Below are 12,713 nucleotides of genomic sequence, written 5' to 3' on the forward strand. Positions count from 1 at the left end.
TGGGGATATAGAATTGAATATAATTTTTAAAACACAATTAAAAAACTTAAATCAATTTATTCCACAAACTGTATTTTCTTCCAACAAAAACATTGGGCCTTGTATTATGGATGTCGCAGCAACTTTAATTTTATCCTTTTGCCTTGCATGAATAACATAGAATTATCATTGAGGAATATTTGTACCATACTTCCATCTCTCTTTTTCCAATCTACCATATCTAAGTTGGTTCCTAAGGATTTTTATGTTGCTATTTATTTGTGTATTTTGTATATTATCCTTCCTTGTATATTTTTGTGTTTCTACATATTGTGTATTTTGTATATTGTGCCCCCTTCTTACATGCTACTTGTGCATGCCTCTTTGCCTCTCAAGATGGGAGGCATCAAATGGAAATTTATGTCTCTGCCAACCTTTTATTTTGTTGTATTTGATGTTTTTATCTCAAGTTAGAGTTGAATGCTCACCCACCTACAAACCATTTCCTCGTTTATTTTTTAGTTGCACACAAATGACCTTTGTCCAAGGAGATTACGTGCACCATTTTATTTTGTTTATTAAAATTGAACATATTTTAATTTAATTAGTTTTGTTAGATATTGTATTTTTTTTTAAAGTAGACTATTTTAAAAAACCTAAATCTATGAATATCTATTTCTAAATTGTGAAATAGTGAGCTTATAATAAATCTTTTTAAATTATTTTTTACTTTCTTATTAAGAATAACTTAAATTTTAAAATTCAGTTTTAAGTTTTATAGTTAAAAAATTTATATTTATATTCTTGTCTTTGTTAGTACAATTGTTCATGATTTTAGAATTAGTAAATATCTAATATATTTTTATTTTTATGTGTCTATATATTTTTCATAAAATGGAAAATACTAAGGCAAATACTAAGAGCTGATGGATTTTTATTGTTTAGAAAAGTTAGGAATTTTTTATGTTTAAATGTAAAAAATTGGAAATTTTGTATTTAAAATTATATTGCTTAGGAGGAGTTTTCTTGATTAAAAAATATATTTAATTGAATTTTAACATAAATTTTCTCCTTGGATAACTTATATAGTTACTTTTAATAAAAACTATAATTTAAACTTTTAAAAATATTTTTTTATGTTTTAGAAAGATAATTTTATATAGTTGTAGTTATCTATATAGTTAATTTCTATTCTTTTCAAAGATAATTTTTTACTATTCAAAATAACATAATTTTTTTATACATCTCATTGTGTTTAATATTTCATAATGTTACTAAATTGATTATTATTATTATTATGTTATGATAATGCAGGTATGGACTCTACCAATAATTCATGTGATCAACTAAATGTTGCAAGAAGTAAAGTTGTAAAAATAATTCCTATTGTAGCATTGAATCCTTATAGGAGTGTATGGACAATCAAGGTTCGAGTTACTAAAAAGACTCATCTTCGTCAGTACAACAATGCAAGAGGAGATGGAAAACTTTTTAGTTTTGATTTGGTTGACTTTGATGGTGGGGAAATAAGAGTTACATGTTTCAATGCTATTGCAGATAAATTTTATGATTGCATAGATATTGGAAAATGTTTAGAATCTCAAAAGGGAGCCTTAAACCTACACAGAAAAATTAACCATTTGAAGAATGATTGTGAAATTCTACTGTAAAGTAATTCCATAGTTGAGTTGTGTTTGGAGGAAGATAGTTTTATACCTAAACACAATTTTAATTTTAAACCAATAAGTGAAATTGATGCCATGAAAAGAAATTCTATAGTTGATATCATTGGTGCTCTTTTGATAGTTGATCCATCAATTTTTATATTAAAAAAGAATGCCACACAAACTCAAAAAAGAACTCTTCAATTGAAAGAAGGGTTAGGTTTCATAGTAGAGTTCACAACTTGGGGTGACTTTTGCAATAAGGAAGGCCAAAAAATCGAAAACCTATGTGACTTAGAAAGTTTTCCTATGCTTGATATAAAGGATGGACGCATCAATAATTTTGGAGGGAAATGTATAGGGACAATTAGTTCAACCCAACCTTTTATAAATTTAGATCTTCCTGAGTCACATCAGTTGAGATCCTCGTTTGATACAAAAGGGAAAGGTCTTGCTTCCCCTTCTATTACAAAGCGAATATCATTCATTGGACAAGCTAAAATGTAAAAAATCATGGCACAAGTTAATGATTGGGAACTCGATGGATCTATTGCACCTTGTTGGGGGTGATAAAAACTACCTTATGTTTTATAAAGGTAGACAATTTTTATTATGCAGCTTGCCTCTTAAAATTTGAAGATAGACAATGCAAAAAGAAGGTGAACATTGATGGAAATTGTAATTGGTATTGTCAAAGATATGATAAGATTTTTTCTGAATGTGATTACATATACATGCTTCAGTGTATAGTGCAAGATCACACAACTTTCACTTGGGTTACTCTTTTTGGGAAAGTGGTAGAAGAGATTATGGGTGTTATAGCAAAGGAATTAAAAATATTGAAGAATGAAGAACAAGATAATGTCAAACTAGGAGAATTGTATGGAAAATCATTTTAAATTCATATTTAAAGTTAACATGAAAGAAGAGACTTACAATGATGAACAAAGGATTAAGTTTATTGTCATAAAAGTAGAAAATTTTGACTATGTATATAAAAGCAAAGTATTATTAGATTTAGTTGTTGAGTTCTAGGTTCCACTCTCTTTATTTTCTTCTATGTATTTTCTTATAGCTAAAAATATTTTGAAATATTTCAAATAAAATACTTGGATATGTGCAAGTTAGCACATCCAAATTTTGAGTAATGGAGCCTTCATATCATACAAAAATGTTGGATCTTATACATTTGATATATATTTTAGATAAAATTGTAAAACTAAAAATTTTAGTAACCTTTTTTTTTTTTCAAATATAAATTTCTTACTTTCTTAATACATAATTTGCTGAACTATTTAATTTGTCAACTTTAAATATCTTGAAATTATATATCTCTCAAGTTCATTTACAAAAAAAAATACTATTAAAATTTTTAATATGCTAATTTACCTATATCTACACATTAACTACACTTTAGAAAATATTAAATTTTAAGTGCAAATTAAATATGAAAGAGATGACTTTGAGTTTATAGAAGTTCTATATAGAATTGCAAGAATCTTCCTCTTGCACAAGCCATTTCAGACATCATATCCATATCACACTCGAGCTGAGATTAACAACCACATTTCAAGTTGTTGATCCAAATTACAAAGACATCATATCACTCCAAACATTGCACACAATGTCGCATTCAAGCCGCCTACATTAAAAATGCATTAAAAAAATTTATCCACATCAACGACAACTGATATTGATTTTTTGATACACCTACGATCTAATCAAGGATTCATTTACCAGAAGGAGTCATTTTCCTAAATCAGTAATTTTCCTATAACTTATCAATTGATCTTTCAAAGGAATATCCCTCAAGAACTCCTTTTCAACACCTGCACCATGGAGATCTCAATTTGACTAGGATGTGCCTGTACTTTCCCAAAGGGAAGAACAAATCTCACTCATTTCAATTTAAATGCTATGCAAAATTGATGTGGAAGGTGAATGCCAGGAAGTTTTAGGTAGAGCTCAACTATTCACTTTGATTCTTTAGTAAAATAATGTAGCCTTTGTGATTTTGGCTTTGTTTAAATGTGTATATGAGGTCTTCTATTTCAAAGATTGATGGTATAAATCCATCTATGTAAAGACGTGTAGTGGGCTACCTAATCTATTGGTTAAAATTTTTTGGACATAGACAGACAGAGAAGATTTGGGCCCACACTAGCTAGTATGGAATGTAAAACCAAATGTATAGTCCAAAATTGGGTTAATGGAACTTTTGTTGGAAATTTTTTCAACATTGCCCCCGTGATTCATGATAACAGCTTAACCACCTCCTATGTACTATAAGTTGAGTGTTTGTATTGAACATTGATAGATCGATCTTTCGGTGCAATAGAAACCCCACTATATAACAAGTGGTATTAGAGCTTGGTCACAGGTTTGAATTCTCAGACCCTCGGGTAATGTAAAGGGGGAGATTATTGGAAATTTTTCTAACACTCCCCTCTAGATTTGCAGCAAGGGCTTAACTACCTCCTATGTAGTATAAGTTGAGTGTGTTCGACATTGGCATATCAGTCTTTTGGTGTAATGACAACCCCACTCTAACAAGTTTCAAGTGTAAGACATATTTTGTGGCCACCATATGCAAGAAACCTCACACATAAAGCCTATCAGCTAAATATAGGGGAAAAGATTCAACTATTGTCCAAACTAATTTGGTGAATCTAGAACTCCTAAATTGTAAGTTGATTTTGGAAAAAAATTTCAGTGTACTTCTATAGGTGAGGGAAGAGCTTAAAGATAATGTTTTAGCTTTTTGGTATTCATAGATCTCTCCATATGGATTTTAGAGTACAAAATGATTAAGAAATGTCATTTCAAAATGTTTACTTGATGCCTGCTATGTTTATGTACCAATAGTTTCTCACTCAAAAAATGTTAGTACTTGTGGTTATATGTCCCAATAATCCTTATGAAATGTCCTATTAGCGGTGCACAAATTGATGAATTACCAACCAAAAAATCTTGACATAATCGACTAATAGTACATGTTTGATCGACTATTAGTGCACATGTTTTTTTTGGGGGGCTCTTTTAAGAGTGGTAACTAGGGATATCCATGACAGTACTATCATGGTTATTGGAACCCCTATAAGTTACCAAGTCTCTTCCCCTATTAGGAAGTGGGCATAATTACTGAGTATATCCATAGACTTCATCTTTCTAATGACTACATCTCTTCCAAATAAAGTCAACTCATTATTGTTTGTATTGATTTAGACTAACTCAATCATCTTCATTTTTTTCAATCCTCATTCTTGTAACTCATCCTAAACAAAGATATTGGCTAAAAGTGTCAATATGAGAAGCACCTCAATACAGGCATTATAGCTAACTTTGTACCTACACATCTTAAATGGTAGACTAGGTTTCAAAGATTTTTTAATGTTGTTTCTGTATGCAACTTAATTGTATATACTATTGTTTTGGCTTATAAGTGGTAATGGTACATACTATAAAATCTGATGTACATATAAGAGTTTTTAAAATTGATAATTTTAAAGTATTGTACAATTTATAACCCCTTTTATGCCATTACTCACTTTCTTAGACCCCTAGATAAATACTAATTACCTAGATCATAAATAAATTTAACAATATAGATCAGATCACTCACATTAATACTATGCAAGTTATTGGTGTGAGGGGAATAAAACTGTCTCACCACTAGTTAGGTTATGATGTAACAATGTACGTAAAAATATAGCCTTACTCTAGTTTTTTTAAACCTCGTGCCAATGTTTAATTTCACTCAAGCTCTCTCCCATAGTCGCATTAATAATGTTGTGCATTGTAGAGCTACTTCCTCCTTGTAGCACCCTAGTTGGGTTATGAGTAATGATATTGCATCCTTTCACCTTGCACTTCGCTATTAACAATAAATGACTTGTCTTTTTTCCTTGCAATTTGGTGGAGTTTTCATCATTTATATGTATGAAGTGAAAATATATCTTTCACTTCATATGATGATATTACTACATAGTTTACAAACTAAAAGGAACATTATGTAGTAATCAATTGTAGGATCTCACATTATGCATAAATAATTATATAAGTTAATCCATTTTCTTCCATTATTTGTCTAGTCTATCTCACTTCTTTTATGGATATTTCTTAAGGTTTAGCTATAATATAGAACAATTTCATTGACTATAAATAATTACAATTTTTTTGGGTATAGGGCTAATGATCTAATTTTTTGATTGGTTATGCCATGTTCTATCTAGGTTTCAAGAAGCATCAACCCATCATTTCATTTTATAAATTGTTGGCAATGGTATGAGTTAATCTATTAATTGAGTCATTACTTTGTAGTTTGTGCCATGTTGGAGAGGTATGTTATTCTTGGCTTGGTTCACTTTTTCTTTGCCTCCACCATGGAAGTGTTTGGGGTTGATATACGTAGTTGTTGCATGTTTCATGTTTATACATTTTAGTATTTTCTAGCTTGATTTCCTTTCCCTAGTGTCTTAACAACCATGGTTATCTCAAGGAAATCTCAACAAGATTAAGGACCTATTGTATTAATATTAAAGATGATTGGTTTACCTTAATCAAACATAATTCTAATATATATAATGGGATGTCAGTGCCACCTTTCAGCTCCTTACTAATTTATTATATTGTGTTCACTCAACTTTGGTCATTATTGGGTGTCAAACTTTGATCCACAATCAAAAAAACCTAATAGTGTAAGTGCACCAAAATGGTGTACAAAAAAGTGGACAACCCCCCCCCCCCCCCACCCCAAAAAAAAAGAAATTTTCAATAACTCGATCAAGTTTTTGGAAACCCGATCAAGTTATTTGAAAAGTGAAATGTTGACCAAACTTGGTATCCAAGCCTAGCCATTATAGTTTACAAAACCTGATCGGGTTTTGCAAACTATATATTTTTATTGCTGTCCACATTTGAGAGCATTTTTTAAACCCTCAAACGACATCAACAACATGAATTGTGAAGGAAACTAGTAAAACCTATTCGAGTTTACCATGAAAAACAAATTTTGATTGCATCTCCATCCATGGTGCCCCGCAAACAAGGTAAGTCTTCATTCTATTCATTGTTTATGCATTTTTTATCAAATTTGAGAATTTGGTTTTGTAATTTATAAGTTTTATGATTTTTTTAAAAAAAATTTTAATATAGATGCATTAAGGAATCCAAGAAAATGAGGGAGAGAAGAAAGACCACCTCCTACACAATCAAACCCTCCACCCATCATGACACAACCACAAAACACTCCCCCCATTGTGACACAACCACAAAACTCTCCACCCATAGTAACACAACCACAAAACCCTCGACTCAATGTTCCCATTCAATAACCACCACCTCCTATAAACCCTCCATGCATACAATTACATAATTTAACTACTACACAAGAGGACCTCATAAGCTACCTCTTAGAAAATAGTGCAAACACTACCCAAATGGTCAATAGGTTGCAGTCATCTACACTTGATCACCACTCAACCCTAGCAAATACACTTGAACAAATGGCCCAAAATTTGAATGATGTGTCTAGGGAGGTTACGAAATGGGGTACGTGGAGGGATAGGTGTCATGCATTTAATGCCAATGGGTTATCATATTAGTAAGTGAAAGATAAAAACATAAAGAAAGGTACCATATGTTCTCTTTTCACTGATCCTATATCTAACAACTCCCTATTACACAGAACCAAAACTTTTCCTATTCATTGGTGCACTCATGCTAGGATGAGATCATGTTTTTGGGATATGTGGTATATGGTATTTGACCTACCACCATGTAATAATTATGAGGTGCTTCTATATTTTTTGAGAAAGCTATGTGAGTTCATCCTTGGCGAGAAGCCAAATTACTTTGACATTTGTCAGTTCTCATAAACAAAACTATTTATATGTCACTATCGACTACACAATTGCACCTCATGTGGTGCAAGCACTGCTATATAATATTGTGCATATATTAGACTTTAAAGATAATATCAACAAGAAACACAAGATGTCAAAATTTTTTTAAAAACATTTGATCTAACATATATAAATTAATCTCTCTAAAACTAGCTTTATTTTAAGTTTTACTCCAATATTACATTACTTGCATTAAAAAAAAAAAGAGAATCTACTCCACTTGCAACTTATTCTTAGGAGTGATCTTAACTCCATCTAATAAAATACCACTTTTTTTAAATGTGGTGTTCTCATTTGTCATCAACACATCAATCACTATTGCCTTGCCACTGCTATAATTTTCTTTCAAAAAGAATTCGCCCACAACAAACTCCATCCATCCATTTTGTGCATATTTGAGAGGGGTTCTACTAAATCCCTCATGACCTTTAACTGGTTTCTCCAAGTCGTCCAAATATCGAGCTGACTGTATCAAAATCCCCTCGATTGGCTTGAAAGAAAACTCAAATGGCGATTGATGATGTGAGAACATTCTACTCTGATCAATTTTAATAATAAGTGCTACCGTGTACTCCGTTTGAGGAGACAAGAGCGTGCACTCTAACCGCGCATATACCTTGAAATAGTACTCTAAAAGCAACTCCTTTACTTCTCCGAAACTGAATGAGGCAAAACACACATATTAGGAAAAACAGCAGCTAATATATATGATTGACCAAAAAACAACGGTTATAGACCGCTAACCTGGACTCCTCCGTTGATACCCACCGCCATTTCTCATAGTTATTACCATACATGGTGGACATAGAACGGGCAGACGCTTGCAAGCCTATTTTTCCAGTCAATCTATCCAGCCATACGATCTGTATTGTATTTTTGTATCAAATTCAACTATTTAACAAAATCAATTTCAACCATTTAACAAAATCAATTTAACGTTTTCTAATCTGGAAATAGAACCTTAGAACCTTAGTTTATAATGTTTAACCATCCAATTTAGAAAGAAATGAAATAAATAACAGTCAATCTAACACAGGGTAAAACAAACAAGGAGGATGGATCGGTTACCTGCTTTCCCTTTTCTATTCGAATTGAGTTGGAAAGGGTGTCATTGAATTCCTCCTCTGATGAGTATTCCTCCCGCGTGATGGCTCTACAAAGGATTTTTTGGTAATTTGGAGCAAGTGTTCTCGCCCACTCGATGTCACAAGTATTCGTCCTCTCCTCCATAATCTGGACCCCCCTCTTGCTCGTTGTGTTTTTAGGTGTGATCTTAACTCCATCTAAGCGAATACCACTTTTTGTGAAGTCGCTGTTAGTGTTTTTCATGGAAACATCAACAACTCTTGCCAGCCCTCTGCCATCATCTTCTTTCAAGAAGAAATCGCCCACAACAAACTCCATCCATCCATCTTCTACATTTATGACGGGGGTCTTACTGAATTCCCCATGACTTTCAACTGATTTCTCGAAGTCGTCCAGGAATATAGCGGATTGCTTCAAATTCCCTTCGATTGTCTTCAGAGAAAACTCGAAGGGGGATTGAAGAGAGTAAAACTGCATTATACTCTGATTAATCTTAACAACAAATGCCACGGTGTACTCTGTATTCGAAGACAAGAGTGTGCATTCAAACCGGTGATGCACGCGGACAGACCACTCTTCAATCAACTCTATTACTTGACCGAATCTGTATTAGGAAAATGTGCAAATTAAAAGGTGAAAGAGTAAGAGATAACTGCATCTCTCTTTTACCTTCTTATAAAAGCGTTGATACCCACTAACCTGGAGTCATCCGTTGATACCAACTGCCAATACTTATTGTCATCTCCACGTCTGATGGTCAAAGAGCTCGCAGACGTCCTCAAACCTATTTTCCCCGTGGATTGATCCAGCCAAACCATCTGTATGGTTCGGCTCAGCCAAATAATTAACAGCGGATTATGTGGATTCAACACAAGGAAAAACAGCGGGAAATTATATGGGATAATGAGATTACCTGCTTCCCCTCTTGTATCTGAATTGAATTGCAAAGGGCGTCATAGATTTCTTTCTTAGACAAGTAGTGCTTCTGTGGGACAGCCTTAGAAAGGATCTTATGGTAGTGCGGAGGAAGCTTTCCTTCCCACTCGATGTCGTCAATGGAGTTTTCGCAGAGAAACGAGGGTAAACCCTTACATTCTATTAAAATCCGTCCAACTACATCTTCGTATCCTTGTTTCGGACGAGGCTGTGAAAAGGCATGCCAACAGAGAAGCTTTTGGGCGTCAGATTCATCGAGTCCTTTCATTTTGTAGATGGCGTCGGAGGAGATGCCCCACTTTATGAGGACTCTCAACTCACGGGATGTAACAATGATCAAGCTGCCACATCCAATGAGTTGATCCCTTGAACTCCTTGGCAACAAAGCGTCTAACTGGTCTTCGTGACTAACATCATCCAAGACGATGAGAGCAGATTTAGATCTCATGCGACCACCCAAAATATTCTTACCTTCCTCTAAGTTGTCAAAGACTAAATCTTTGCTTTTGAAACCAAAGTCGATCAGAAGCTTCTTCTGCTTCTTATGAATGGCACTTTTGCTTGCTGCATGCCGCACGTTAAATATAAAACTGGTGTCTTGGAATGAGAAGTAATTCCTGTTGTATAACTCCTTTGCTAGAGTGGTTTTACCCACTCCCTCCACTCCCACGATCCCCACAATCTTTGCCTTGTTCTCACCCTCTGCAGACAAGCGGGCGATACATCTTTCCAACTCTTGTACCATGGAATCAAGTCCCACTGGATGTTTGGCGACCTGTAATGGCAATTTCCCCATTTTCTGGAGTACTTCGTTTGCAATATCCTTCAACACCCTCCCCTCGTCACTAAACACATTACATGAGTATGGAAAACACATTTATAAGTAAACACAACTCAAGCAGAGATATGAACTAGTCTATTTAAAACCAGTGAAAACAATCCAGGTACTCACAAATTATCCGTAACCACGTGTCCAGAAAGAATAGAAGATCTCTGTAACGCCTCTTTCCATTGATCAAGCTTTTCTTTCGGGTATCTACCTTTCTCTTGGTAATCAGAAAACGCAGAGGCATAGATTCCTTTATCTTTACCCACCCAGCGCAGATGACAAGGATCCACATGATAGAAGACCGGAATGATTTTGGTACTTGTCTGGATCATAAAGGAAAGCTCTTGCAGACACCATGGAGATCGTGCATAGTTGGGTGAAAATATGGCAATGTGAAGAGAAGAGCTACGCATCGCCTCTTCAATCCCAGCGGGGATTATATCGCCGGCTTCAAGGGCTTCCTTATCAAGGAACACTCGCAGACCGGTGCGATTCAGTTTGTCATAGATGTTGGCTGCGAGGGTGTGTTTCACTTCTTTTCCATAATGATTAAGGAAGACATCCCAGGGTTTTGATGCACTTGCAGATGGATATGGCGGAGAAACCCCTTCAAAAACTTTTCCAAGCTCCGCAGATGAAGAACTGGATGCCATGGAATTCCAAATTATACGTATACGTATACAAAAGTTCTCGCACTGGTTTGAGAGACTGCACTGATGTGAATTTACTAAGGGAAGGGTTTGTCTGTTTTAATTATCAAATTAGTCATCTTTCATTGTCCCACACTGCTGATTTCCACAGAAACGTTCGTCCACTTAATTCGTCGGCTCGGAGTGCATTTCCAAGAAAGAGGTTTTGACACACCGCAATCAGAGGAGAGGTGAGAGAAATTAATTAGTTATTCCAACTACGATACCCCGTTGAAGGATTTTACCATACTGAGCCAGCTACATTAACTATCTCCTCGGCTCCAGAAAAAATAACTCTGAAATAAACTTTAATCTTACGAGTGAAATGAAAGATCAAGTGAATTTAGTAAATAAAAACCTCCATAGTACTAAATTGAATGTGCCCTCTCTCCACCACCCCAAAAAATACTGTTTTTTTGCACGCCATGATGACAGATACACCTTTTTGTAATCGATATTTATATTGGTATTGTATTGCAGAAATAAGAATTGAAAAACGACAAAAATAATTTAGGCAGTCCCGATCTGTATAGTTGATAATTGAATAGATTTAGTCAGTCTCGATCTCTAAAGTTACGAGAGTGAGTCACAGAGAAAGACGACATGTGAGGATATATTTAATAATGATGAGACTTTCTGCCTTTAATAATCTATTTAGAATAGAGAAGGTTGCTAATCTACCTACTTAGCGTGATAAAATCCTTATTAAACGTTGGTCTGGGCTTTCAATCATCAAACACAGGGCCACGTTATTCTTAGTTGACTGCCGTTTACTCACCCACTTTCAAACAGTTTTAACTAGCTTATATACACTTCTATATATATTATGCCAAGAGTAATCGTTCTCGAGGTGCCTATTTTCATTTAATCCCAAGGTTATTTTAATCATAGTTGGGATTTATGAAAATGAAAATAGGCGCCTAGAGAACGATTACTCTCGGCGTAATATATATAGAGGTATATATAAGCTAGTGGCAATCGCAGCGCAACAGGAAAACTATTTTTAAATTTTTTTCTATTTTTTAAAGGTTAGTGCTGAATTATTTATTTATTTTTAAATACAATTGTATAAACTTACTATAAAAATGTAATAGTGTAAACTTACTATAAAATTATTTTTGAATATTTTATTTTTTAATTCTATATATGGTGTTTATTTGCATCACTTTAATTCAGTTTTATTTTAAGCATATTGTTACGTAAAATGTTATATTAAAGAGTAGAGTTATAGTTAGGGTTAGGGTTAGTGTTAGGGTTGGGGCTATTGTTAGGGTTTGAGTTATGGATAGGGTTAGAGGTATGGTCAGGAATAGAGTTACAATTGGAGTCTAGATTAGCATTAGAGTTTGGGATAGGGTTATTTTTAGGATTACAAATCTTGTTAGGGTTATAGTTAGGGTTAGGTTTAGAATTAGAGTTAGAGTTAATGTTAGGATTAGGTTTAGAATTTGGGTTACAAATATAGTTAGGGTTAGAATTAGAGTTATGGTTAAGGTTAAGGTAAGGGCGAGGGGAAGAATAAGGGTTTAGGTTACAAATATAGTTAGGGTTAGGATTAGAATTAGAGTTAGGGTTTGAGTTAGAGGTAGAGTTAGAATTGGAGCTTGAATAAGGGCTAGAGTTAGAG

At 33.9% G+C, this 12,713-nt stretch overlaps 2 pseudogenes; one reads left to right on the plus strand and one right to left on the minus strand.

Moving 5' to 3' along the window:
* Nucleotides 1-1,295: 1,295 nt before the first annotated feature.
* On the plus strand, nt 1,296-2,678 carry LOC149572313 (replication protein A 70 kDa DNA-binding subunit A pseudogene; annotated as a pseudogene).
* Nucleotides 2,679-7,757: 5,079 nt separating this feature from the next.
* On the minus strand, nt 7,758-11,050 carry LOC149572314 (uncharacterized; annotated as a pseudogene).
* Between the last annotated feature and the right edge of the window lie 1,663 nt (nt 11,051-12,713).

This window comes from Cupressus sempervirens, chromosome 2 (genome assembly GCF_028749045.1).
Source record: "Cupressus sempervirens isolate cs-2001-9-10 chromosome 2, ASM2874904v1, whole genome shotgun sequence".
Taxonomy (NCBI): Eukaryota; Viridiplantae; Streptophyta; class Pinopsida; order Cupressales; family Cupressaceae; genus Cupressus; species Cupressus sempervirens.